Genomic DNA, 24,682 nt, shown 5'->3' with positions numbered 1-24,682 from the left:
CTCATATGAGGGACTCCAGGTGGAAGAAACTCCTCAGCCTCTCTCTGAACACACCATGTCCCCACCATTTCCTGGGGACCCTGGCCCAGCCACCCCAGAGGGCATCTTGGTGTTGAAGTGCTTTGGCTTGGGAAGCCCTGCAGGGCAGAGTGCTGAGCCCTGGCTCAGCTCCTTGCTTCCACAGTCAAAGGAAGATCCATGGAGCACATTCATTGCTCCATTTCTCAGGCCTCTTCTCAACTGATGAAAGCTTTACAAGGCCTGGATCCAACCTGGGAGTGGAGGTTTGCCCCCAGCCTACCTCTGTGCTGTGAGAGGCACTCTCTGAAAGTGAGGGATTGGTTGAATGGAATCTTGTGTGACACCAACACAAGCACAGAGGAGTGGGGATGGCGAGGGGAGCTGAGAGCACTCATTGCTTTGCAGAGCTTTGTTGAGTTGCCTTGGTTACTTTTCTTCTCTTCCACACTGCTGCCTGCATTGATGTCTGTCCTTGGCTCTCAGGGTGGTGCTGGAATCATTGTTTCCTGGTAGGACAATGGCAGTCAGCTGCCCAAGCAGTGCCAAGAGAAATGCAGCAAGGAGGGTGGAGAGACTCAGCACAGAAAAGAAGATTAAATAATATTTTTATAGTGGAACCAAACATTTTCCCCCACAGACAGAATCATAGAATCAGTCAGGCTTGGAAGGGACCCCAAGGCTCAGCCAGTTCCAACCCCCCTGCCATGGGCAGGGACACCTCACACTGCAGCAGGCTGGCCAGAGCCTCATCCAGCCTGGCTGCAAACACCTCCAGGGATGGAGCCTCAACCACCTCCCTGCACAACCCATTCCAGGCTCTCACCACTCTCATGGGGAAGAACTTCTTCCTCACATCCAATCTGAATCTCCCCACTTCCAGCTTTCTTCCATTCCCCCTGCTCCTGTCACTACCTGATAGCCTAAAAAGTCCCTCCCCAGCTTTCTTGTAAGCCCCCTTCAGATCCTGCAAGGCCACAAGAAGGTCTCCACAGAGCCTTCTCTTCTCCAGACTGAACAGCCCCAACTCTCTCAGGCTGTCCTCACAGCAGAGCAGCTCCAGCCCTCTGCTCATCCTCATGGCCCTTCTCTGGACACCTTCCAGCACCTCCAGATCCCTCTTGGAACAGAGGCTCCAGAACTGGATGCAGTGCTCCAGCTGTGGTCTGAGCAGAGTGGAGCAGAGGGGGAGAATCCCCTCCCTGGCCCTGCTGGCCACACTTCTCCTGCTGCAGCCCAGGCTCTGCTTGGCTCTCTGGGCTGCAAGTGCTCACTGCTGGCTCCTGCTGAGCTTCTCCTCCCCCAGCACCCCCAAGTCCCTCTCCTCAGGGCTGCTCTCCAGCCACTCCCTGCCCAGCCTGCAGTTGTGCTTGGCATTACCCTGAGCCAGCTGCAGGACCTTGCCCTTGGTCTTGTTGAAGCTCCTGAGGTTGTCCTGGGCTCACCTCTGCAGCCTGTCCAGGTCCCTCTGGATGGATCCCTTCCCTCCAGCCTGTCTGCTGCACCACACAGCTTGGTGTCACCAGCAAACCTGCTGAGGGTGCACTCAATGCCTCTGTCCATGGCACTGACAGAGATGTTGAACAAGCCTGGTCCCAGCACTGATCCCTGAGGGACTCCACTTGTCCCTGGCCTCCACTGGGACATGGAGCCATTGACAGCCAATCTTTGAGTGTCACCATCAAGCCAGTTCTTTGTCCATCTCGTGCTCCAGCCATCAAACCCAGGATAGCTTTGGTGGAGAGCAAACAGCCTTGTTCGACCCTTGTGTGGCTCTGATGTACACAGAGCAGCAGCTTGGAAACCCTGCACACCAAACACCAAGCAGGCTTGGGATGACTTCTCCAGAAGTCACATAAACTCCTCAAGGCATCGCAAGTTTCTGCTGCAATGATGAGTTTTTCCAAGGGCAGAATAATTGGGAAAGAAATCCAAACCCTTCGGGGTTTTGACATTTTAGGGAAGAGTGAAGGAGACTCTTTTTTTTTTTTTATATATATATATATATATTCCCCCACATCCTTTGTCGTGATGGAAAGAGGAACTTTGGTTCCAGAATAGCAGCAGGAAAGGACAGGGAAAGGGAAGATCTCAGGGAATCTCATTTCTAAATGCAGCCCTGGCTCAGTGGTGACACAAAAAGGAGGAAAAAAAAAAAAGAGGATTCTGACTTGCTAATTAGTTTTGCATAATGATGACTAAACTTGATTACAGCAGGAACCACTCAAATGTCTTTGGAGCTCTCTGGGAGCTCTGATTGCAGGGGTTGGGTTTGTGTAAAGCTCAAGGGGGGGGAGGAAAGTTTCCTGCAGACCAAAGAACTTACAAAAGGCTGCTCCCAGCTTTGTACTTCCAATGGGCGGCTGCTGCTGCTGCTGCTGCTGCTGCTGCTGCTGCTGCTGTTGCTGCTGCTACTGCTGCTGCTACTGCTGCTGCTGCTGCTGCTGCAAATTAACTTCTGAGGAGGGATTTGATAGCATCTGTTTTCTCATACACCCAAAAAGCACCTCACCCATTCTCTACAAGCCGTTTGCTTAGTGTTTTTGGTTTTTTTGTTTTTTTTTTTTTTAACCCCCCTCTCCACTCCTAAACAGCTAAACGAATGAAGGACAAAGCCTTTATTATCTCTTCATCACTAGCCATCTCTTCTAGCCACTGCAGAAAGCTCTCTCCCTGCCCCTTTTTCTCTGTTAGGAAGGGCTGAGGGAGAATCTGCCCAGAAACCATCCCTGACTCTGTGGGTGTAGCACCTGGAGTGTGGGATGCCTTCAGCCTCTTCCTTGAACCCCTCAAGAGAAGCACACAAGGGCTCCCACAGCGTAGTTCCTCTGGATTCCCATGGGCAGAAATCCCAGTCTCCATGACCTCACTCCAAACTTGCACCCCTGAAGAGCCCCAGCCAGTCCCCCAGGCTGGGATGCAGCCTGGATGCCCCAGCAGAGCTCCAGCAGCAAGGGCTGAGGTTGCTCTACCCCTGTTTAACTTCCACCCATGACCACAGAGGGCACAAAGAGTGCCCCAAACACAGTGCAGGCCAGGTTTGCTGGAGGTCCATCCCCATGAGGACTGGAAGTCTCTTGTGACTCCTGGCAGGGTTCTGACTGTCACTGGGAACCAGTGCAGGGTTGGGGACTGGTAGGGTGAAATCATGGAATGGGTTGGGAGGGACCTTTCAAAGACATTCAGCCCAACCCCTCTGCACTCAGCAGGGACATCTGCAACTAGTGCAGGTTGCTCAGAGCCACAAACAGCCTGGCCTGCAATGGTCCCAGGGATAGGACACCTCCCACCTCTTTGGGCAACCTGGGCCAGGCTCTCCCCACCCTCAGTGTCAAATATTTCTTCCTTCTCTCCACTCTGAATCCTCTTTGAGTTTCAAACCATCCCCCCTTGTCCTGTCACAGCAAGCCCTGATGAAAACTCTGACCCCAGCTTTCTTCTGGCCCCTTTCAGCACTGAAAGGCCACCAGAAGGTCTCCCTGGAGCCTTCTCTTCTCCAGGCTGAACCAGCCCAACTCTCTCAGCCTGGCCCTGGACAGCAGAGGGCTTCCAGCCCTCCCAGCATTGCTGTGGCCTCCTCTGCTCCAACAGGTCCCTGTCTGTGCTGTGCTGAGGACTCCAGGGCTGGACCCAGCACTGCAGGGGAGGTCTCAGCAGAGCACAGCAGAGGGGCAGAATCCCCTCCCTGCCCCTGCTGCCCACACTGCTGGGGATCAGCCCAGGACAGGGCTGGGGTTGGGCTGGCAGCACTGAGTGCTGGCTCATCTCCAGCTTTACACCCTCAGGACCTTCTCCACAGGGCTGCTCTCCAGCACTCCTACCTGAAGGGAGGCTGTAGCCAGGTGGGGGTTGGTCTCTTCTCCCAGGCAAGCAGCAGCAGAACAAGAGGACACAGTCTCAAGCTGTGCAGGGGGAAGTTTAGGCTGGAGGTGAGGAGAAAGTTCTTCCCAGCAAGAGGAATTGGCCATGGAATGTGCTGCCCAGGGAGGTGGTGGAGTCACCATCCCTGGAGGTGTGCAAAACAGGATTGGATGTGGCACTTGGAGCCAGGGTTTAGTTAATCAGGAGGTGCTGGGTGTTAGGTTGGACTGGATGATCTCTGAGGTCTTTTCCAACCTGGCTGATTCAGTGATGCTATGATTCATCCCCATCCTGGACTGACACCAGGGATTGCCCTCCATGGCAGGACCTTGCACTTGGCCTTGTGGGTCACACAAGTTTCATACCCAGTGATTCACCCAAGCCCTAATCCTTTCTTTGGGCTCTGCCAGCTCCACCTTTCCTCCTGGAACTTGAAAAGCACAGAGAGGAGGAGAGGGAAGGTCCCTTCCCTGCAGTTTTCCCTTTGGTGTGTCCAGTTCTGGGCTCCCCAATTCAAGAGGGACAGGGATCTGCTGCAGAGAGTCCAAGAGAGGCTCTCAGGATGCTTGAGGGACTGGAGCAGTGCCCTGTGAGGAGAGGCTGAGAGCCCTGGGGCTGCTTAGTCTGGAGAAGAGAAGACTGAGAGGGGATTGAAGAAATGTTTCTAAAGAGCTGAGGGCTGGGGGGCAAGAGGCAGGGGCCAGGCTCTGCTCACTTGCCCCCTGGGATAGGACAAGGGGCAATGGAGAGAAAGTGCAGCACAGGAGGTTCCACCTCAACAGGAGCAGGAGGAGCAACTTCTTCCCTGGAAGGCTCCCAGAGCACTGGAACAGGCTGCCCAGAGAGGTTGTGGAGTCTCCTCTGGAGACTTTCCAGCCCCATCTGAATGCATTCCTGTGTGACCTGTGCTGGATTCTCTGCTCCTGCTCTGGCAGGGGGGTTGGACTGGATGATCTCCAGAGGTCCCTTCCAACCCCTAACATCCTGTGAGCTGTGATCCTGTGTGATCCTGTGATCCTGTGTGATCCTGTGATCCGTGACTCTCTGAGTGCAGCTGAGCTCCCCTCCAGTGCCCTCCCTGGCAGGGCTCTCCCTGCTCTGACTGACAGCAGCTCTGCCTGTCTGCCCTGCTCAGGGACACCCCATGCCAGCTGCACAGTGTGGTGGTGCCAGAGCAGGTGCCATGACCAAGTCAGAGAGCCAAGCTCTGGCTTATCAGGCCCCCACCACAGCCCAGGTCCTGCTGGGTGGTCCCCGCAGTCTCATGCCTGGTCAGGGAGGTCCAGCAGGGGTAGGCTCTTGGTTATGAACTGGTTGGGCAGGGGAGTGGGCACTGAATTAAAGCTGAGGAGCAAGAGTTCCTGTGGGCAACACCAGCTGGGGCATGGATGCCTGCATCACACATCTTTTGCTTCACAGCTCCCACTGCAGGGCTCAGTGCTGCCCAGCAGCAGTGGCCAGGACCAGCACCTGGGGAGGCTTCACAGCTGCCTTTGCCATCCCTCAGCCTTCCAGGGGCTTCCAGCCTAGCCCAGCACTGCTGTGTGTCCTACAGCATTCTCCAGCTGAAACTCCTGGTACAAGGCTTGGCCCAGTGCCCTCTGCCCTGGATAAAACCTGCCTGATGGCCAGGCCCAGAGTGTGGTGGGGAATGGAGCTGAAGCTGGCTGGGGTCCAGGTGCCAGTGGTGTCCCCCAGGGCTCAGTGCTGGGCTCTGTCCTCTTGAATATCTTTGGCAATGAGCTGGCTGAGGGCATTGAGGCACCCTCAGGGACTTTGCAGGTGACCCCAAGCTGGGTGGCTGTGTCCATCTCCTAGAAGGTTGGGAGGCTTTGCAGCAGGACCTGGACGGGTGAGAGCCATGGGCCAAGGCTCCCTGGGTGAAGTTCAACGAGGCCAAGGGCCAGGTCCTGCCCCTGGGTCACAACAACCCCATGGGGAGCTACAGACTTGGGGATGTGTGGTTGGAAAGCTGCAGCTCAGAGAGGGACCTGGGGCTGTTGGTTGGCAGTCAGTGCCCAGGAGGCAGCAGTGCCCAGGTGGCCAAGCAGGCCAAGGGCATCCTGGCTTGGGTTAGAAACAGGGAGGGCAGCAGGGACAGGAGGTGACCATCCCCCTGTGCTCAGCACTGCTGAGGCCACACCTGAGGGTTGTGCTCAGCTCTGGGTCCCTCACTGCAGGAAGGACATGGAGGGGCTGGAGCCTGTCCAGAGAAGGGCAAGGAGGCTGCAGAAGGGCCTGGAGCACCTGGGCCATGAGGAGGGGCTGAGGGAGCTGGGGGTGTGGAGGCTGGAGAAGAGGAGGCTGAGGGGAGACCTCCTTGCTCTCTGCAGCTCCCTGAAGGGAGGTTGCAGTGAGGAGGGGGCAGCCTCTGCTCCTTGGGGGCAAGGGACAGGCCCAGAGGCAATGGCTCCAAGCTGCAGCAGGGGAGGCTCAGGCTGGAGCTCAGGAACTCTTTCTGCCCTGGAAGGCTTCTCCAAGCTTGGCAGAGGCTGCCCAGGGCAGTGCTGCAGTGCCCATCCCTGGAGGGATTCCAGCAGCTGTGGAGCTGGTGCTGAGGGCCATGGCTCAGTGGTGCCCTGCAGTGCTGGGTGAGGGCTGGGGTGGCTGAGCTTGCAGCTCTCTTCCAACCAGAATTCTGTGATTCAGTGGGACCCTGGACTCCCCAGTCATGGTGGAAAAGTCCCTGTCACCCAGTTCTCCCTGTGCCCAACCCACTGGTCATGGCAGCAGCTGTCATGAGCCAAAGGGGCTCAGGCTGCAGGAGGGTGTTGCCACACTTTGGAGGTCATACATCAGGGGGCAGAAATGGGCACATTTATCTTTCCTTTTTGGCCAAAGGACAGGACCTAAAGGTTTCATTGGAGGGATGTGGCAGGAGGAAAAGCTGGGGGATTGCCCAGTAGTCCTCTGGGCTTTGGTCTTCTGAGAAAGAGTGGAGGAAATGAAGAAGGCATCACTCTGTGAGCACTAAGAGGATAAAAGGCAGTGAGGAAGAGCCAACATGGACTTGTCAAGAGCCAATCATGTCCAACTAATCTAATCTCTTTCTTTAATGGGGTCATTGACCTGTGGACAGAAGAATGGTGACAGATATGATACACCTTGGCTTTCATGAGGCTTCTGAACACAATCTGACTTGAGAGATTCCCTCCCAGCAGGGAAAGAGGATTGAAAGCAAATCATACAGAAAAGAAAAACACATCAGGCTTTGAATTTAATGTCTGGAATCTGTTCTGAGGCAGGGAAAGTGATTTCAGTCTCTCAGGCATCTCTCCTGGGCCTGCTTCATTGGAAAATTTGTGGGCTTATCATTCAAGCAGACCAACAAAGTCAGACCAACACCCAAGGAGACAAGAGGCTAGGATTTTTGTCGAACTGATGTTAACAGCAAGGGAACAAGCAGGGAATACACAAAGCCCCATCCAGAAGGCATCTTCTGGTCTCTGCCTCACTCCAATCTGCACCTACATAGAAAGATTTATGCAGAGCCCCATCCAGAAGGCATCCCCTGGTCTCTGCCTCACTCCAATCTGCACCTACATAGAAAGATTTATGCAGAGCCCTGGGACTGTTTGAGCTGTCATCAGCAACAGAGCTCCTAACTGGGCTGCAGGGCTGGGGACTGGGACCAGTCCTGCTTAATATCTTCATCAGCAGCATGGGCAGTGGGACTGAAACAGCCTCAAGCAAGCCTGGAGAGGACAACAAGTTGTGTGGTCTGCCTGGGGCCAGGGATCCATCCAGAGGGACCTGGGCAGGCTGCAGAGCTGGGGCCAAGCCAACTTCATGAAGTCCAACCAGGCCAAGGGCAAGGTCCTGCAGCTGGCTCAGGGCAATCCCCATCATAGATCCAGGCTGGGTAAGGAGTGGCTGGAGAGCAGCCTGGAGGAGAAGGACTTGGGTCTGTCAGGTGGTGACAAACTCCCCAGGAGCCAGCACTGGTCCCTGGCAGCCCAGCAGGCAGCTGTGTGCTGAGCTACATCCAGAGCAGGGAGAGCAGCAGCACAGGGAGGGGATTCTGACCTCTGCTCTGCTCTGCTCAGACCCCACCTGCAGCACTGCCTCCAGTTCTGCTGCCCCCAGCACAAGAAGGACCTGGAGCTGCTGGAGAGGATCCAGATGAGGCCACCAAGATGATTAGAGGGCTGCAGAACCTCTGCTATGAGGATAGGTTGAGAGAGCTGAGGTTGTTCAGCCTGGAGAAGAGAAGGCTCTGGGGAAGCCTTAGAGCAGCCTTCCAGTACCTGAAGGGGCTCCAGGAGAGCTGGGGAGGGACTTTTGACAAGGGCTGGGAGTGACAGGATGAGAGGCAATGGATTGAAGCTTGAGGAGGGCAGATTGAGACTGGAGATGAGGAAGAAATTCTTTGCAGTGAGGGTGGTGAGACACTGGCACAGGTTGCCCAGGGAGGTTGTGGCTGTTCCCTCCCTGGAGGTGTTCAAGGCCAGGCTGGATGAGGCCTTGAGCAAGCTGGGCTGGTGGGAGGTGTCCCTGCCCATGGCAAGGGGTTGGAACTGGATGGTCTTGAAGGTCCCTTCCAAGCCAACCCATTCTCTGACTCTATGGACTATGAATACTGCTGGAATGGGGACCATGTTTGTTCTCTGGTCAATGCCTGTTCTTGCTGCAGGTGAGGAACAGATTTCCTGATGCTGCTCAAGCTTCCACCCCTTCTCCAGCTCTCTGACCCCACAAGAGCATTGCTCTAGCTGTGGCATCCCCCCCTGCCTAGTGCCACCCTGCCTAGTGCCACCTTTTAGTTGGGACTGACAAGACAGCAACTTGTTTCCCTCTTTTCCTCAACAGCTTGGATGATGGAACTGTTCAGACACAGCTAAATGTGGACATCTGTTCCATTTCAGACACCCCAGGGCATCCCATCTGGCCTCCAGCTGCCAGCTTGGCAGGGTGCTGCTTTCCCCTGAGCCCCACCTCATGGCTGTCAGATGCTTCAGGGTTCTCCTGAGTCCCCAGCACATGTGAGGTAGCATCACACAGCTGTGTTGAGGCAACTGAACCCAGCTGCCACCTCTGTGGATAAACCTGGGGGATGAAATCAGAAAGGGCTTGCCAGAGAAAGATCTTCTGTCCAGAGATGAGCAAGGAAGATGGTGAAGGGTGTAGGGAACAAGTCACAGGAGGACCTGGGGTTGTTCAGTGTGCTGGTTTGAGGCCAGCCAGAACATCTCTTGCCCCGAAAGGGACAAAAGAATGACACACGCAAACGGATTGGAGAGTGATGGAAAGTTTAAATGGAAAAGCCATTGGTGAAGCTACAGAAAAACTACACAGCATAGTGGCAAAGAACATCCTAAAGCATACAAAACCCCTCACAAAATTCCCAAAAGCTTCCCAATCCTTCCCTCCTCTCACCTGAGGGTCTACCCAAACCCCCAGGGCTCTTCCTTCCCTCCCCTCCCACTGCTAGGCAAGTCTCAGGCTGGCCAGGTCTGAGACTGCCCCCCCCTCCATTCTCCTCCTGGCATTAGGCCTAGTCAGGCCTAAGGGGCCTGAGATACTCCCCCGGCATTACCCGATAAGAGAGGACATCTCCCATGGGAGCAGAGAGGGAAGAAAGAGGAAGAGAATGACTCTGCAGATGGCCTTATAGGGCGCAGGATTTATGGGTAGAAATACGCCGTTTCCTGTGTCCACCCCTATTGGGTGAGCACCCAGGACACCAGAGGTGTATCTCATGTAGCAGTGGCAGGGGGCACCCAGCCCAAACTGCCACATTCAGTCTGGAGAAGAGGAGGCTGAGAGGAGACCTCATTGCTCTCTGTACTTCCCTGCAAGGAGGCTGGAGCCAGGTGGGAGTTGGTTTCTTCTCCCAAGGAACAACTAATAGGACAAGAGGAAAGGGTCTCAAGTTGCCCCAGGGGAGCTTTAGGTTGGGTGTGAGGAACAATTTCCTCCCCAGAAGGGTTGTCAAGGCCTGTGCCAGGCTGCCCAGAGCAGTGGTGGAGTCCCCATCCCTGGAGGGACTGAAAAGCCATGGAGATGTGGTGCTGGGGGCCATGGTTTGGTGGCACCCTGGCAGTGCTGGGATAGTGTCTGGACTCAATGACCTTGGGAGGTCTTTTCCAACCTTAATGATTCCTTAAATGCAATAAATGCAGAAGGAGAAATCAGAGGCACAGACTGCAGAAACAAATGGGTGGCAGCATTGCAGGGACTGACCTGGGCAGCAGAGCTGGTCCTACAGCAAGCTCTGGCACTCCACTCAGGACTGTGCTCTCAGGCACCACAGAGCTGAAATGGAAAGAGGAGAGGGAGAAGAGGCTGGAAATAGGTGAGAGGAGAAGGATGGCAGAACTTCAGCCAGGCTGTTCTCCCTGGAGGAGAGGCAGGCTGCCCGAGGAGGATGTGAGGACAATCTAAAATATGTAGGAGGTTGTTCCGAAACAAGCAGTGAGCAATTGCTCTACAGCTCCTCACAGGGTAGCAATTGGCCTGCTCTGCAGCAGAGGAGATGCAAGGCAGGAGCTAGTAAAGTACCCAGCTCCCAGAAGAGCCTGGCACAGGCACAAGATGGCCAGGGAATCCCTTTTCCTTCAAGGAGCAGATCCATGACTCTCTGGTTTGCCAGGACCTGCCTCTGGCATTCAGCCTTTTGAATCTCCTGCTTTAAGCTGTGGGGTGAAAGGAACATCAGCTTCAAACCAGAGAGGAGCAGCTTCAGATTGGATATTAGGAACAGGTTCTTTACCCTAAGGGTGGTGGAACTCTGGAACAGGTTGCCCAGGGAGGTGGTTGGGGCCTCATCCCTGGAGATATTCAAGGTGAGGCTGGACAGGACTCTGGGCAACCTGATCTAGTGGAGGATGTCCCTGCTGAGTGCAGAGGAGGTTGGGCTGGATGAGCTTTGGAGGTCCCTTCCCACCCAGAGCATCCTGTGATGCTGTGGTTGTATGATCTGGGCAGCCTGCTGCCCATGAGTTCATCATCTCAGCCTGAATGTGTCCTGGTGTGGATAGTGAAAGCATCACAGGCTTACACCTGGGCTGCTGACTCCTAAACAGAAGGAAGGTCCTAAAGAGGAAGTGATGATCTGATTGAGGGCAGGAGGATATGCAGGGGGACCTGGCCAGGCTGGAGTCAAATAGGATGAGGTTCAACAAAGCCAAGGGCTGGGTCCTGCACTGGGGTCACAACAACCCCATGAATGCTGCAGGCTTGGGGCAGAGTGGCAGGAAAGTGCCAGGCAGAAAAGGACCTAAGGGGAGAGGGAGGTCCACAGCTGGCTGAACACGACCCAATGTTGGTCCAGGTGGACAAGAAGGCCACCAGCATCCTGCCCTGGATCAGCAATGGTGTGGCCAGCAGGAGAAGGGCAGGCATCATCCTCCTGTACACCTTGAGTACTGGGGTCAGTTTTGGGCTCCTCCCTCCATGAAGGACACTGAGGGGCTGGAGCAGGTCCAAAAAAGGACAAACAAAGCTGGAGAAGGGTCTGGAGAAGGTCTGGTGAGGAGCAGCTTAGGGACCTGGGGTTGTTTAGAATGGAGGAGACTGAGGGGAGACCTTCTGGCTCTCTACAGCTGCCTGAAGGAGGCTGGAACCAGGTGGGAGTTGGGCTCTTCTCCCAAGGAACAAGTGAGAGGACAAAGAAATGGCCTCAGGTTGGAGCAGGAGAGGTTTGGGTTGGATATGAGGAATAGTATTTTCCCCAGAAGGGTTGCCAAGGCCTGGAACAGGCTGCCCAGGGCAGTGGTGGAGTCTCCATCCCTGGAGGTGTTTGAAAGCCTTGGAGATGGGGGGCTGAGGGCCATGGCTTAGCAGCAGGCTTGGTGGTCTTGGAGGTCTTTCCCAGCTTAAACAACTCAATGGTTCTACAAACAACAGAAGAGGTTTGCTGGCCAACAACACAGCAATGGCAAGGGAGAAGCATTTGGGTGAGAGGAGGTGGAAGAGATCTGCACCTTTGGGTTGGAGGAGAGAGCAGAACAGTCATGGTCAGGTGTGCACGAACCTGCCTTGCCTCAGGAGGGTGCACAGGGAGGTGCTGCTCAGCCTGAGGTCACACAGCACCTGTCACCATGTCCTTCTGTCCTGTGTGTGGCAGCAGAGCCAAGCCTGGCTCAGAGAGGTTTCTCACTCTCTGTGGGTGGCAGAACACCCAGAGTGAAGCAGTGGAGGTGGTGGTGAGGAATGAATTCGTGCTCAATGGAGCAAGGACTGCCTGCCCAGGCACCAGCCCAGAAAGAGAAGCTGATCCTCATCTTCTGGAGCCACTGCCAAGAGCTGAGGCATCTTCTGGGGTAGGTGATGGAGGACTTCCAGTTTGACTGCAAGTGGGACAGCAGCTGCCTGGTGCTGGTGCAGCCTGTCAGGAACCACCTCTGGGGATCTGAGGTCTCCTGTGGGCGAGCACTGGGGCTGTGTGGGAGACGCCTGACAAGGACACCCTCCTCAAGACTGCTGCATGACTCTGCTCCTTGGGAAAAAAATCACAGAATGGGCTGGGTTGGAAGGGACCTCCAAAGCTCATCCAGTCCAATCCCCCCTGCAGTCAGCAGGGACATCCCCAACTAGATCAGGTTGCCCAGAGCCCTGTCCAGCCTCACCTTGAATATCTCCAGGCATGGAGCCTCAACCACCTCCCTGGACAACCTGTTCCAGTGCTCCAGCAGCCTCCTGGTGCAGAACTTGTTCCTCACATCCAGTCTCAATCTGCTCTGCTCTCATTTGAAACCATTGCCCCTGGTCCTGTCCCTGCAGGCTTTGGGAACAGTCCCTCCTCAAGTCTCTTGTAGCCCCCTTCAGGTACTGGAAGGCTTCTCTAAGGTCTCCCTGGAGCTTTCTCTCCTCCAGGCTGAACAGCCCCAACTCTCCCAGCCTGTCCCCACAGCAGAGGTTCTGCAGCCCTCTGATCATCTGTGTGGCCTCCTCTGGACCCTCTCCATCAGGTCCATGTCTCTCTGCTGTTGGGGGTCCCACAGCTGGACACAGCCCTGCAGGTGAGGTCTCAGCAGAGCAGAGCAGAGGGGCAGAATCTCTCTCTCCATCTCTCCATCTCCTCTCTCCTCTCTCCATGCTGCTTGGATGCAGCCCAGGCTGCCATTGGCCTTCTAGGCTGCCAGTGCCCATTGCTGGCTCCTGGCCAGCTTCTTGCCCATCGGTACCAGCTCTGAAACTGCTCTGTCAGATCTAAGGGAGCTTGGAAGGGACTCCTCTGCCGGATTTAAATTCAATTACGGAGCGCTTTGTGGAGACAGAGGAGAAGGTGGGGAATGCCAGCATGCCCTGTGCTGGATCAGCAGAGCCTGCAGGTGGAAAATGCAATGGGAATGCAGAGGGAGGTGGAGCCCTGCCCCTCTCACTTCACAGGACAGGACACCTGCAGGGACCTGATGCAACCTCAGCCAGAAACATTCTGGCTGGAGGGGTTTCAAAGCAGTGTAGCTGTGGTGCCGAGAGCCATGGTGTGGGGGTGCCCTGGCAGTGCTGGGGCAATGGCTGGACTGGGTGATCTCAGAGGTCTCTTCTGGGAATTGAGTCCATCATCAGGAAGTTTGCAGATGACACCAAGTTAGGAGCAGGAGTTGATCTGTTGGAGGGTAGGAGAGCCCTGCAGAGGGACCTGGCCAGGCTGGCTGGGTGGGCAGAGGCCAAGGGGATGAGATTGAACAAGGCTCAGGGCAGGGTTCTGCACTTTGGCCACAACAACCCCAAGCAGCACTACAGGCTGGGGACAGAGTGGCTGGAGAGCAGCCAGGCAGAAAGGGACCTGGGGGTGCTGGGGGACAGGAGGCTGAACAGGAGCCAGCAGTGTGCCCAGGTGGCCAAGAAGGCCAATGGCATCCTGGCCTGCATCAGCAATAGTGTGGCCAGCAGGAGCAGGGAAGTCATTCTGCCCTGGACTCAGCTCTGCTCAGGCCACACCTTGAGTGCTGTGTCCAGTTCTGGGCTCCTCAGTTTAAGAAGGACATTGAGATGCTGGAATGTGTCCAGAGAAGGGCAACAAAGCTGGGGAGGGGTCTGGAGCACAGCCCTGTGAGGAGAGGCTGAGGGAGCTGGGGGTGTTCAGCCTGGAGAAGAGGAGGCTCAGGGCAGACCTCATTGCTGTCTCCAACTGCCTGAAGGGAGGCTGTAGCCAGGTGGGGGTTGGGCTCTTCTCCCAGGCAAGCAGCAGCAGAACAAGAGGACACAGTCTCAAGCTGTGCAGGGGAGATCTAGGCTGGATGTGAGGAGGAAGTTCTTCCCAGAGAGAGATTTGCCATTGGAATGTGCTGCCCAGGGAGGTGGTGGAGTCCCCATCCCTGGAGGTGTTCAAGACAAGCCTGGATGAGGCACTTGGTGCCATGGTCTGGTTGTTTGGACAGGGCTGGGTGATAGGTTGGACTGGATGATCTTGGAGGTCTCTTCCAACCTGGGTGATGATTCTCTGATTCTATGATTCCAACCAAAACAGCTCTGTGATTCTGTGACTCTGTGAAATACAGTCCCTGGATGCTGACCACATGGCAAGAGAGCATCCCAGGGCATGCTGGGGCCCTGGTGGGACAGTGTCAACATCTCCAGCTGCTTGAACAGGACAGTTTCCTGCCTGGGCTGTCAGGGGGCAACCAGAGTGTGTCCTGGAGCAGGGACTGGCATATGCTGCACCCAAGTGGGGCAGCTGTGGCCCCTGCTGGCCTTGTCTCCTCTGTGTTCTCACAGCTGGGCAGGGCTGCTGCTGCTTTGCTCGAGACCACAACCAAGGGGGGAAGTGATTTGGGAAGGGGTGGCAGCAGCAGCTCCACTCTTGTTGGTGTCCTCCACACAGCAGAAGCTGTGGCAGTCACTTCAGTCCTCTGTTGTCATGCACAAAGCCAGAGCCCAGCCTGGTCCTGGGCTTTGTGCTGATCACCATCACAGACCTGGGTTGGAGGAGGCTGCACCCTACCTCTGCTCCTCCTCATTCTCCCCTGGCAGGAAGGGAAGCAGCGATGAGTAAGGAAGCTTTTGAAGATGACAAGATCAGCACTTTGAGCAGCAGTAGGTGGAGCTGGCTGAAAATCTTCCAACAACAACAACAAAAAAGCTAAGTTTTATCATTCTGAGGAATGTGGCTTCCTTGAGATGCAATTAAAGGAAAAAAAATGGTGGAAGAAAATTTTGGTTCACAGAAAATGTCTCAGTCTGAGGAGATGAGAGCTAAAATTAGTGCAAAGGTTGACATTCAATTTCTTCTCTCTCTGCAGTTCCCAGTGCTGGCAGTGCTGAGGTCTTCCTCTTGCACTGAGGACCCATCCCAGTTGCAGCTTTGAGCAGGGAGAGGAGCAGCACAGGGAGGGGATTCTGACCTCTGCTCTGCTCTGCTCTGCTCTGCTCTGCTCTGCTCTGCTCTTCTCAGACCCCACCTGCAGCACTGCCTCCAGTTCTGCTGCCCCCAGCACAAGAAGGACCTGGAGCTGCTGGAGAGGGTCCAGAGGAGGCCACAGAGGTGATCAGAGAGTTGGAGAACCTCTGCTATGAGGACAGGCTGGGGGAGTTGGGGCTGTTCAGTCTGGAGAAGAGAAAGCTCCAGAGACAACTAAGAGCAGCCTAGCAGTACCTGAAGGGGCTCCAGGAGAGCTGGGGAGGGACTTTTGACAAGGGCTGGGAGTGACAGGATGAAGGGCAATGGATTGAAGCTTGAGGAGGGCAGATTGAGACTGGAGATGAGGAAGAAATTCTTTGCAGTGAGGGTGGGGAGGCACTGGCACAGGTTGCCCAGGGAGGTTGTGGCTGCCCCCTCCCTGGAGGTGTTCAAGGCCAGGCTGGATGAGGCCTTGAGCAGCCTGGGGGTGATGGGAGGTGTCCCTGCCCATGGATGCTCTTGAAGGTCCCTTCCAATCGAACCCATTCTATGAATCTCTGAGTTGATAACTGGCAGCTTGCTCCCCATGCCAGCTGATGGCTTGGCAGACTTTGCACCTTTGCCCTGGGCACAGACCCTGCAGGCAGGAGCCCCGAGGAAGCAGAAGTGATCTGTCTGTCACACTGCCCTTCCCCTGCCCAGACAGGGAGGACCTCTGTCACCCACCACCCCCTACACTGCAGCAGCTGCCTCCTGTCTTGATGTGCCCTGGCAGGTCCTGCAGCCTGCTGCAGCCCAGGCTCCAGCTCACCTCATCGACTCCTGCCTCTGCTTGCTGATTTCAGACTAATGTGGACAAATTGTCCTTCCCCTTGCAGAGACACTGACAGCCAGCTGGGTAATTACTGTCATCTGTACTGATCAGCTGGGACACCAAGACACACTTCCTTGGCACTCTAGATGCTTCCCTGGAAGGGCCCCAGCTGCTTCTTGAGCACAGAAGCACATTCAGGTTGGGACAGAGCCTCAGCACCACCAAGTCCAACCCAGAAGCCTACTCTACAAGGGTCACCCCTAAGCCATAGCCCCAAGCACCACAGCCAAACCACCTTGAAACACATCCCCAGGGCTGGGGACTCCACCACCTCCCTGGGCAGCACATTCCAATCCCTGACTACTCCTGCTGGGAAAAAAGGTTTCCTAATGTCCAGTCTAAACCTACCCAGTGGCAGCCTGAGGCCATTCCCTCTTGTTCTATCAGTAATGACTTGTGAGAAGAGACCAGCAGCAGCCTCTCCACAACCTCCTTTCAGGTAGTTGTAGACAGCAATGAGGTCTCCCTCAGCCTCCTCTTTTCCAAACTAACCATCCCCAGCTCCTTCAGTTACTCTTCAGCAGATTTCTTCTCCAGGTCCTTCACAGCTTCCTTGCCCTCCTCTGCCCTGGCTCCAGCACCTCCACATCTCTCTTGTGTTGAGTGCCCACAACTGGAGACAATGCTCAAAGTGTGACCTCACCAGAGGGGACAATCCCCTCCCTGCTCCTGCTGGACACAGCATTGCTGATCCCAGCCAGGATGCCTTTGGCTTTCTTGGCCACCTGGGCACACTGCTGGCTCCTCTTCAGCTGCTTGTCCATTGTCACCCCCAGGTCCCTTTCTGCCAGGCAGCTTTCCAGCCACACTGCCCCAAGCCTGTAGCATTGCTTGGGGTTGGTGGCAAAGAAGGAGCTCTAGGAGCTTGCAGGCAGCACTGGGGGTGGCAGAGGCCTCTGGTTTAGCACATCCTTTAAACAGTGCTGGCATTTTAACAGCAGTACTTGGAAAAGGTCCTGCACAGGTCCAAGCTGAGTTAGTGTGAATGCTTCCAGCAGGTGATGTGAACCTGGGGTGGCCTGCAGGCTCTTCTCACAACCCGTTGTATGCCAGAGAGAAATGCAACAGGAACAAAAGCACAGGCAGAGCCCTTCTGCTGGAGCTGCAGCAGGACAGGCTGCAGAGCCCAGCTCTTCCTGCCTGCTTTCCTCCTGGCTTCCTGAATCTCTCCCACACACATGGCCCTGGAGGTGTGGGATCTGCAGGCACATGTGAAGGGAAGTAATCCAGCACTAGAGGGACATGGAACTGTGGGAGTGGGTCCAGAGGAGGCCACAAAGATGATCAGAGGACTGGAGGATCTCCCATATGGGGACAGGATGGGAGAGTTGGGGCTGTTCAGGCTGGAGAGGAGAAGGCTCCAGGGAGAACTTAGAGCAGGCTGGGAGTACCTGAAGGGGCTCCAGGAGAGCTGGGCAGGGACTTTTGACAAGGGCTGGAGTGACAGGATGAGAGGCAATGGATTGAAGCTTGAGGAGGGCAGATTGAGACTGGAGATGAGGAAGAAATTCTTTGCAGTGAGGGTAGTGAGACACTGGCACAGGTTGCCCAGGGAGGTTGTGGCTGTTCCCTCCCTGGAGGTGTTCAAGACCAGGCTGGATGAGGTCTTGAGCAACCAGGGCTGGTGGGAAGTGTCCCTGCCCATGGCAGTGAGTTGGAACTGGATGATCTTGAAGGTCCCTTTAAGGTTCCTTCCAACCCAAAGCATTCCATGATTCCAGGAAGCCTACAGTGCTCAGGGATGCTGTGCTGGGTGTAGATTTCTGAGCTCTCCTACTGAATGCATTCCAAGCAGGCCTTCAGTAATCCTCACAGCTGCTGGCACCTGGGATGAGACACTGCCATGAGGTCCTTGGGCTGGTCCCCAACACCTGGAGATTGTCTTGTCATGTGGCAGGGTCTGCTGCCCTGCAGGTGCAGGGAGATGTTTGCTGTCTCCAGAGCAGCTGAGGTCAGCTCAGCAGAAGCCTGGGCTTCAGCACCCAGCCCTGCAGAGAAGGTCCAAAGGAATGCTCAGGGATAGAGCAAATTTACATGTCAGGTGCTGCTGACCCCCAGAGTCAACCTCTCAGCCTTGGCCAGCACCCCATGAGCAGCAAGCTCCCGCTGAGTCATAGAATCAGAGAACTGCCAGGACTGGAAGGGACCTCAAGGCTCAGCCAGTACCAACTCCCCTGCCATGGGCAGGGACACCTCACACCACAGCAGGTTGCTCACAGCCACATCCAGCCTGGCTGCAAACACCTCCAGGGATGAGGCTTCCACCACCTCCCTGGACAACCCATTCCAGGCTCTCACCACTCTCATGGGGAAGAATTTCTTCCTCACATCCAGTCTGAATCTCCCCACTTCCAGCTTTCTTCCATTCCCCCTGCTCCTGTCACTCCCTGACACCCTCAAAAGTCCCTCCCCAGCTTTCTTGGAGCCCCCTTCAGATCCTGCAAGGCCACAAGAAGGTCTCCTCAGAGCCTTCTCCTCTCCAGACTGAACAGCCCCAACTCTCTCAGGCTGTCCTCACAGGAGAGCAGCTCCAGCCCTCTGCTCATCCTCATGGCCCTTCTCTGGACACCTTCCAGCACCTCCAGATCCCTCTTGGAACAGAGGCTCCAGAACTGGATGCAGGATTCCAGCTGTGGTCTGAGCAGAGTGGAGCAGAGGGGGAGAATCCCCTCCCTGGCCCTGCTGGCCACACTTCTCCTGCTGCAGCCCAGGCTCTGCTTGGCTCTCTGGGCTGCAAGTGCTCACTGCTGGCTCCTGCTGAGAGTCAAATCACTCAGACTGACAGCTTAGAGCTGGGCACCCCAGTGTCCTGAGGGACCTGGGCTTGGGTGCTGCAGTGCTCAGCAGAAGAAAGTTTCTAGAACCCAGCCAGGCACGACTGCTTCTTGGAAGTGGAGACCGAGCTGCCAACACCACCCAGCCCCTGCAATGAAATGCTGCTGGGGTTGTTTTCTTTTCACACTTCCCCTGTAAGAAGCAGTCTCTGGGAGGCCAGGAAGCTGCCTCCCACTTCAAGCAGATTGAATCCTGCCTGGGATGTTGCTGGCACTGCCCATTCAGCCCCAAACTAATTGCTGCCTGCTGAAAAGCCTCCTTGATTTGCATCCTCAAGCACCATTCCTCCTGCTTGCTAGGAGAAATCTGCTGGTGGTAGACAAACTCCTGTCTCCCAGAGAGTTTGAGAGCTCTTCAGGCAGTTGTATGTGCAGAGCAAACCATTCAATATTTAATTGCTTTCCCTTGCTCTGTGTGGACATCTCAGTGCTGTGTTAGCTCAGCAGAGCAACAGGAATCTCCCAGCTTGCTGCCTGCCCCTCAGCTCTGGGCACAGCCTTGCTCACTGTGTGCTCAGCTCCTTGCCAAGGCTCTGCTGCAGCAGCTCAGAGCTCCATGTGCAACTTCCCCTTGCTGCAGAGCACGCCAGCATGAAGGGACAGAGAGTCTGCTCAGCAAGTTTGCTGAGGATACGACACAGGGAAGCTTGGTTGATAGGTCTGAAGGCTGTGAGGCCATTCAGAGAGACGTGGACAGGCTGAGAGCTGGGCAGAGAGGAACCTAATGAGGGTCAAGAAGGAGAAGTGCAGAGTCCTGCATCTGGGGAGGAAGAATGAACTGCCCCAGGACAGGTTAGGAGGGGATCTGCTGGAGAGCAGCCCTGTGGAGAAGGACCTGGGAGTGCTGGGGGGTACCAAGTTCTGCATGGGTCAGCAATGTGCCCTGGTGGCCAAGAGGCCAATGGCATCCTGGGGGGCATTCAGAGGAGTGTGGCCAGCAGAGCCAGGGAGCTTCTCCTCCCCCTCTGCTCTGCCCTGCTGAGACCTCACCTGGAATATTGCATCCAGTTCTGGGCTCCCCACTTCAAGAGGGACAGGGATCTGCTGCAGAGAGTCCAAGAGAGGCTCCCAGGATGCTTGAGGGACTGGAGCAGTGCCCTGTGAGGAGAGGCTGAGAGCCCTGGGGCTGCTTAGTCTGGAGAAGAGAAGACTGAGAGGGGATTGAAGAAATGTTTCTAAAGAGCTGAGGGCTGGGGGGCAAGAGGCAGGGGCCAGGCTCTGCTCACTTGCCCCCTGGGATAGGACAAGGGGCAATGGAGAGAAAGTGCAGCACAGGAGGTTCCACCTCAACAGGAGGAGGAACTTCTTCCCTGGGAGGCTCCCAGAGCACTGGAACAGGCTGCCCAGAGAGGTTGTGGAGTCTCCTTCTGTGGAGACTTTCCAGCCCCCTCTAGATGACCTGTGCTGGATTCTCTGCTCCTGCTCTGGCAGGGGATTGGACTGGATGATCTCTGGAGGTCCCTTCCAACCCCTACCATCCTGTGAGCTGTGACCCCGGGATCCAACATGATGTCCACACTCTGGGGACACCCACCTGGGGCACCATCATCCCCAGTGTGACTGCCTTCATAGCACACAGCCATGACTAAGGGCAGCAGGCTTCTCGATTTGGATGTTGAGAAGCATTTTGGAGTCTGGGCAGGACTTTATCTTCACTGTAACTCTTCTATGCTCCAGATGCAGCCTTCCCACTGCACCTCTGTTCTCTTCTCACCTCTCCCACCTCTCCTTTGAATGCCTTTCCTTTCAAGCAAAACCCCTTCCAATTTCAGGAAAAGGCAGCCAAATATTCAGGGAATGTTTGGATTTGCAGTAAGGACCTTAAAAAACAAAAAACAAGTTGGGGTTTTGGTTGGTTTTTTGTTTTTTTTTTTTTCTTGTGTTCCACACAGAAAATTAAAAAAAAAAAAAAAAAGAAAGAAAATCTCTTTTAGTTGTTTTGGGGTTTTCTGCTTCCCTCCCTAAGGAGTGCTTTCTGCAGCACTTCCTGCACTGTTCCCCGGGTAAGGAATGGGCTGGATGCTGCACTTAGGGAGTTGTGGTCAACAGCTCAGTGTCCAAATGGATACCAGTGACCAGTGGTGTCCCTTAGGGGTCACTACTGGGAGCTGGGCTGCCTAACATCTTTGTCAGCAATATGGACAGTGGGACTGAGGCACCCTCAAGCAATCCTGGTGTGATGGTTTGAAACTGTCTTTTTAATTTTTCCTTGCAAAGTTCAGAACAGAGAAAGTGAAAGAATGTAAATAAGTCACTATTGGGTGTAAGAAAGCAAAATAACGATTGTTCTAAACACTTCCATTGGATAGATAGAAATGTTTAAGAACTATTACCCAAAACAAAGTAGGCATTCTGCACATTCTGCGTTCGGCAGTGGGGGCAGTTGCTGGGCTGTCTGGCTGCTGTTTCTTCTTCTCTTCTGGCTGAAGATAACACACTGACCTTGGCAGCTAAGTTAACAACTTTCTGCTTAACTAACTCTGCTTCTCTGTCCAGGGGGGTCTGGGGGGGAAGCTCCTGGGAGAGGGAGGCCCCTTTGGGAGGGTCCCCTTGGGGGGAAGCAAAGGGAGATCGATTGTGCTTTTTCTGTTGATTGTATATATTTGTGAATGTTGTGAATTTTGTATATTTGTACATATTCATTGCATTTCATTGTAGATTTTAGACTCTGCTTGTAAATACAGCTTTTCATTTGCTTCCAGACTGAGCTAGCCTGGTTATTGTTGGTGGGGGGGGAATTTCAGCTCACACCGACACACTTTTTATTTTTGGCGCTCCAACTTGGGGCTCGATTGCTTGTGATTAATTTCTGCTCAGATTAGGAAGCAAAATGAAGCTGTTTTGGATTTTGAGTAATTTTATTTCATCTATTATCAGTGTGATTGTCTACAGATGGGCTGTTTCCTGCATGATAGACAAGATTGTGAGATATGTGGCATATAAGTCGTTTCTTTGGGTTAAGAACAAGTTACTGAATGTTGGTGAATTCTGTTGTGGTCTTATTGGGCTAAGAAGCTATGGTAACTCAACTATGGATCTGCTAGCAGACACATATGAGTTTGTTACTCCTCTTACAACTACAGAGGGTCCTTGGAACCAGTGGTACCCTAGATATCTTGTGCTTGCCTTAATTTTGTTGCTTCTTGGAATAATCATATGGCTACTGATAGCACTGTGTCAAGAAAGACATAAGGCTACTTGCTCTTCCAACTCTGCTGTGAATGTGAAAACCAAGCCAGTAAATTTGGTGGCCACTGTAAGCAGAAAGCGTAAAGGAGCTGCAGGAGGAGATGCAGATGCTGCAGGAGATGGTGCAGATGGAGATGAGGGTCCTTCTACTCAGGGTCCCTCTGTTAAGAAAGATCCTTCTGATGAGGAAGAGAGGGTTAGCCTTAAAACTCTGGTAGACCTCTTGAGACCCCACATGGATGATGGAGATGTAGGTCAGGATGTAGACCCTAGTAGATTAGCAACTGCTGGTAGTGCCTCTGAACTCAAAGAAATTCAACGGAGGATTAAAATAGGATTATGGGGACAGCGACCTCAGGATGATGATGATGATGATGATGATGAGGATGACATACAGTCAGCTAATGCACCCAGACAGGAAATTAGACATGTGAGGAAGGATTACATCAGAGGAGATAATGAGCCAGTCCTGTCTTGGCTAGCCAGGTGTTTTGATATGGGAGCCCCAGCATTGGTGGTAGGCGACAAGACGGCCTCTCAGTTGGGGATGCTCTCAAAGGATACAGGCATAGACAGGCATCTAGGCAAGTGCATTGGTAAAGCTTCTCTGTGGGCACGCCTCCTACTGGCAGTCTCGCTGAGGTACCCCAGCAGAGATGATTGACCATGGAACCCTAAGCCTTGGACCACAATAGCTGAGGGAATCAAGCGTCTGAGAGAGTTTGCTGTGAGAGAAGTAATGTATGGAGATCATAAGACTCTGAATCCTGATGAAATTCCTGTTGGAACAGGCCTTGCCAAAAAGCTCATTAAGCTTGCTCCTCCTAATTATGCTACTATTCTGGCAAGCAGGATTGTGGCAAGAAATTATGGTGGAGCACCTCCTACTGTTGGCCATTTCACTGACCAAATGAGGCAGTTGGAGGATAGTCTTGCACGTACTTCTTTGGTTTCAGCCATTGAAACTCTGTCTGGAAAGATGGAGAATTGCATGAAAGAGCTGAAGGAGGAACTTAAAACCTCCATATCCAACTTGATGAAGGGGGATGATTCTGATTCCTCTTCCTCCAGATGGATACAAGTTTCAGCTGTTAGGAACAGACGTGCTCCAAGAAGGCCATTCCAGAATAGGTCAAACCAAAACAGACAGCAGAGGCAATCACGTGGCAGTATCTGGATAACTCTGCGTGATCAGTTTGGTGAGAACATGAACAGATGGGATGGTCAACCAACTTCTGATCTTTTCAAGAGGTTACGGGAGCTGCAGAGGGGCAGATCCCGAGGTAGCAATACCAGGAGGGTAGCTGTCGCTTCCTCAGTTTCCCAGAACAACTCTGATAGCTCCAACAGTGATCCTAATTCTGGTGCTGGACATTGTGCTGGCTGTACATGTGGATGTAATCCCCACCTTTAGGGGTGCCCTGCCTTCCGCCAGGGGGAGGTAAGGGATAATGGAGATAACAGAATCTATTGGGATGTGTACATCCAGTGGCCTGGCACTTCAAAATTTCAGAAGTACAGGGCCTTGGTTGACACAGGAGCTCAGTGTACCATCATACCATCAAATTATCAAGGAGGAGAATCTATAACTATTCAGGGAGTCACTGGTAGATCTCAAGAGTTGTTTAAGATAGAGGTTGACATAAGTTTAACTGGGAAGCAGTGGAAGAAACATACTATTGTAACAGGTCCTAATGCACCTTGTATTTTGGGAATTGACTTTCTGAGAGAAGGGCGTTTTAAAGACCCTAAGGGTTACAAATGGGCTTTTGGAATAGCAACTGTAGAAATTGATGGAGGGAAATTGAAGTTGTCCATTAGACCTGAGCTTTCAGATGAATCTGCAGTTGTGGGACAACATGAGATAGAGGATGTAAAGCTGCCGGTTGCTTCTCAAACTGTGCATCACAGACAATACAGAACCAACCGTGACTCTTTGGTGCCCATTCAAAACTTGATTCATCAGCTGGAGAGTCAGAAGGTCATCAGCAAAACTCATTCACCTTTCAACAGTCCAATCTGGCCTGTGAGAAAGCAGAATGGAGAGTGGCGTCTGACAGTTGATTTCCGTGCCTTGAATGAAGTAACTCCACCCATGAGTGCAGCTGTACCAGACATGATGGAACTCCAATATGAGCTGGAATCCAAGCAGGCCAAATGGTATGCTACCATAGACATTGCTAATGCTTTCTTCTCTATTCCCATAGCAGAGGAATGCAGGCCTCAGTTTGCTTTCACCTGGAGAGGCATTCAGTACACATTCAATCGTTTGCCCCAGGGGTGCATTCACAGTTCAACCATCTGCCATGCAGTGATCCATGATGCTTTGGAGAAAGGTGGAGCTCCAGAACACATTCAGTTCATCGATGACATCATCGTCTGGGGTGAGACTGCTGAAGAAGTCTTCGAGAAAGGTAACAAAATCATTGACATTCTCTTGCAAGCTGGTTTCGCTATCAAGCGAGACAAGGTGAAAGGACCTGCCAGAGAAATCCAGTTTCTGGGAGTGCGGTGGCAAGATGGTCGCCGTCACATCCCAATGGATGTGATAAACAGAGTCTCCACCATGGCAAATCCCATCAACAAGAAAGAAACTCTGCGTTTCTTAGGCATAGTGGG

The sequence above is a fragment of the Indicator indicator genome, chromosome 26 (genome assembly GCF_027791375.1).
Source record: "Indicator indicator isolate 239-I01 chromosome 26, UM_Iind_1.1, whole genome shotgun sequence".
Lineage (NCBI taxonomy): Eukaryota > Metazoa > Chordata > Aves > Piciformes > Indicatoridae > Indicator > Indicator indicator.
Note: the sequence above shows the minus strand (reverse complement) of the source record.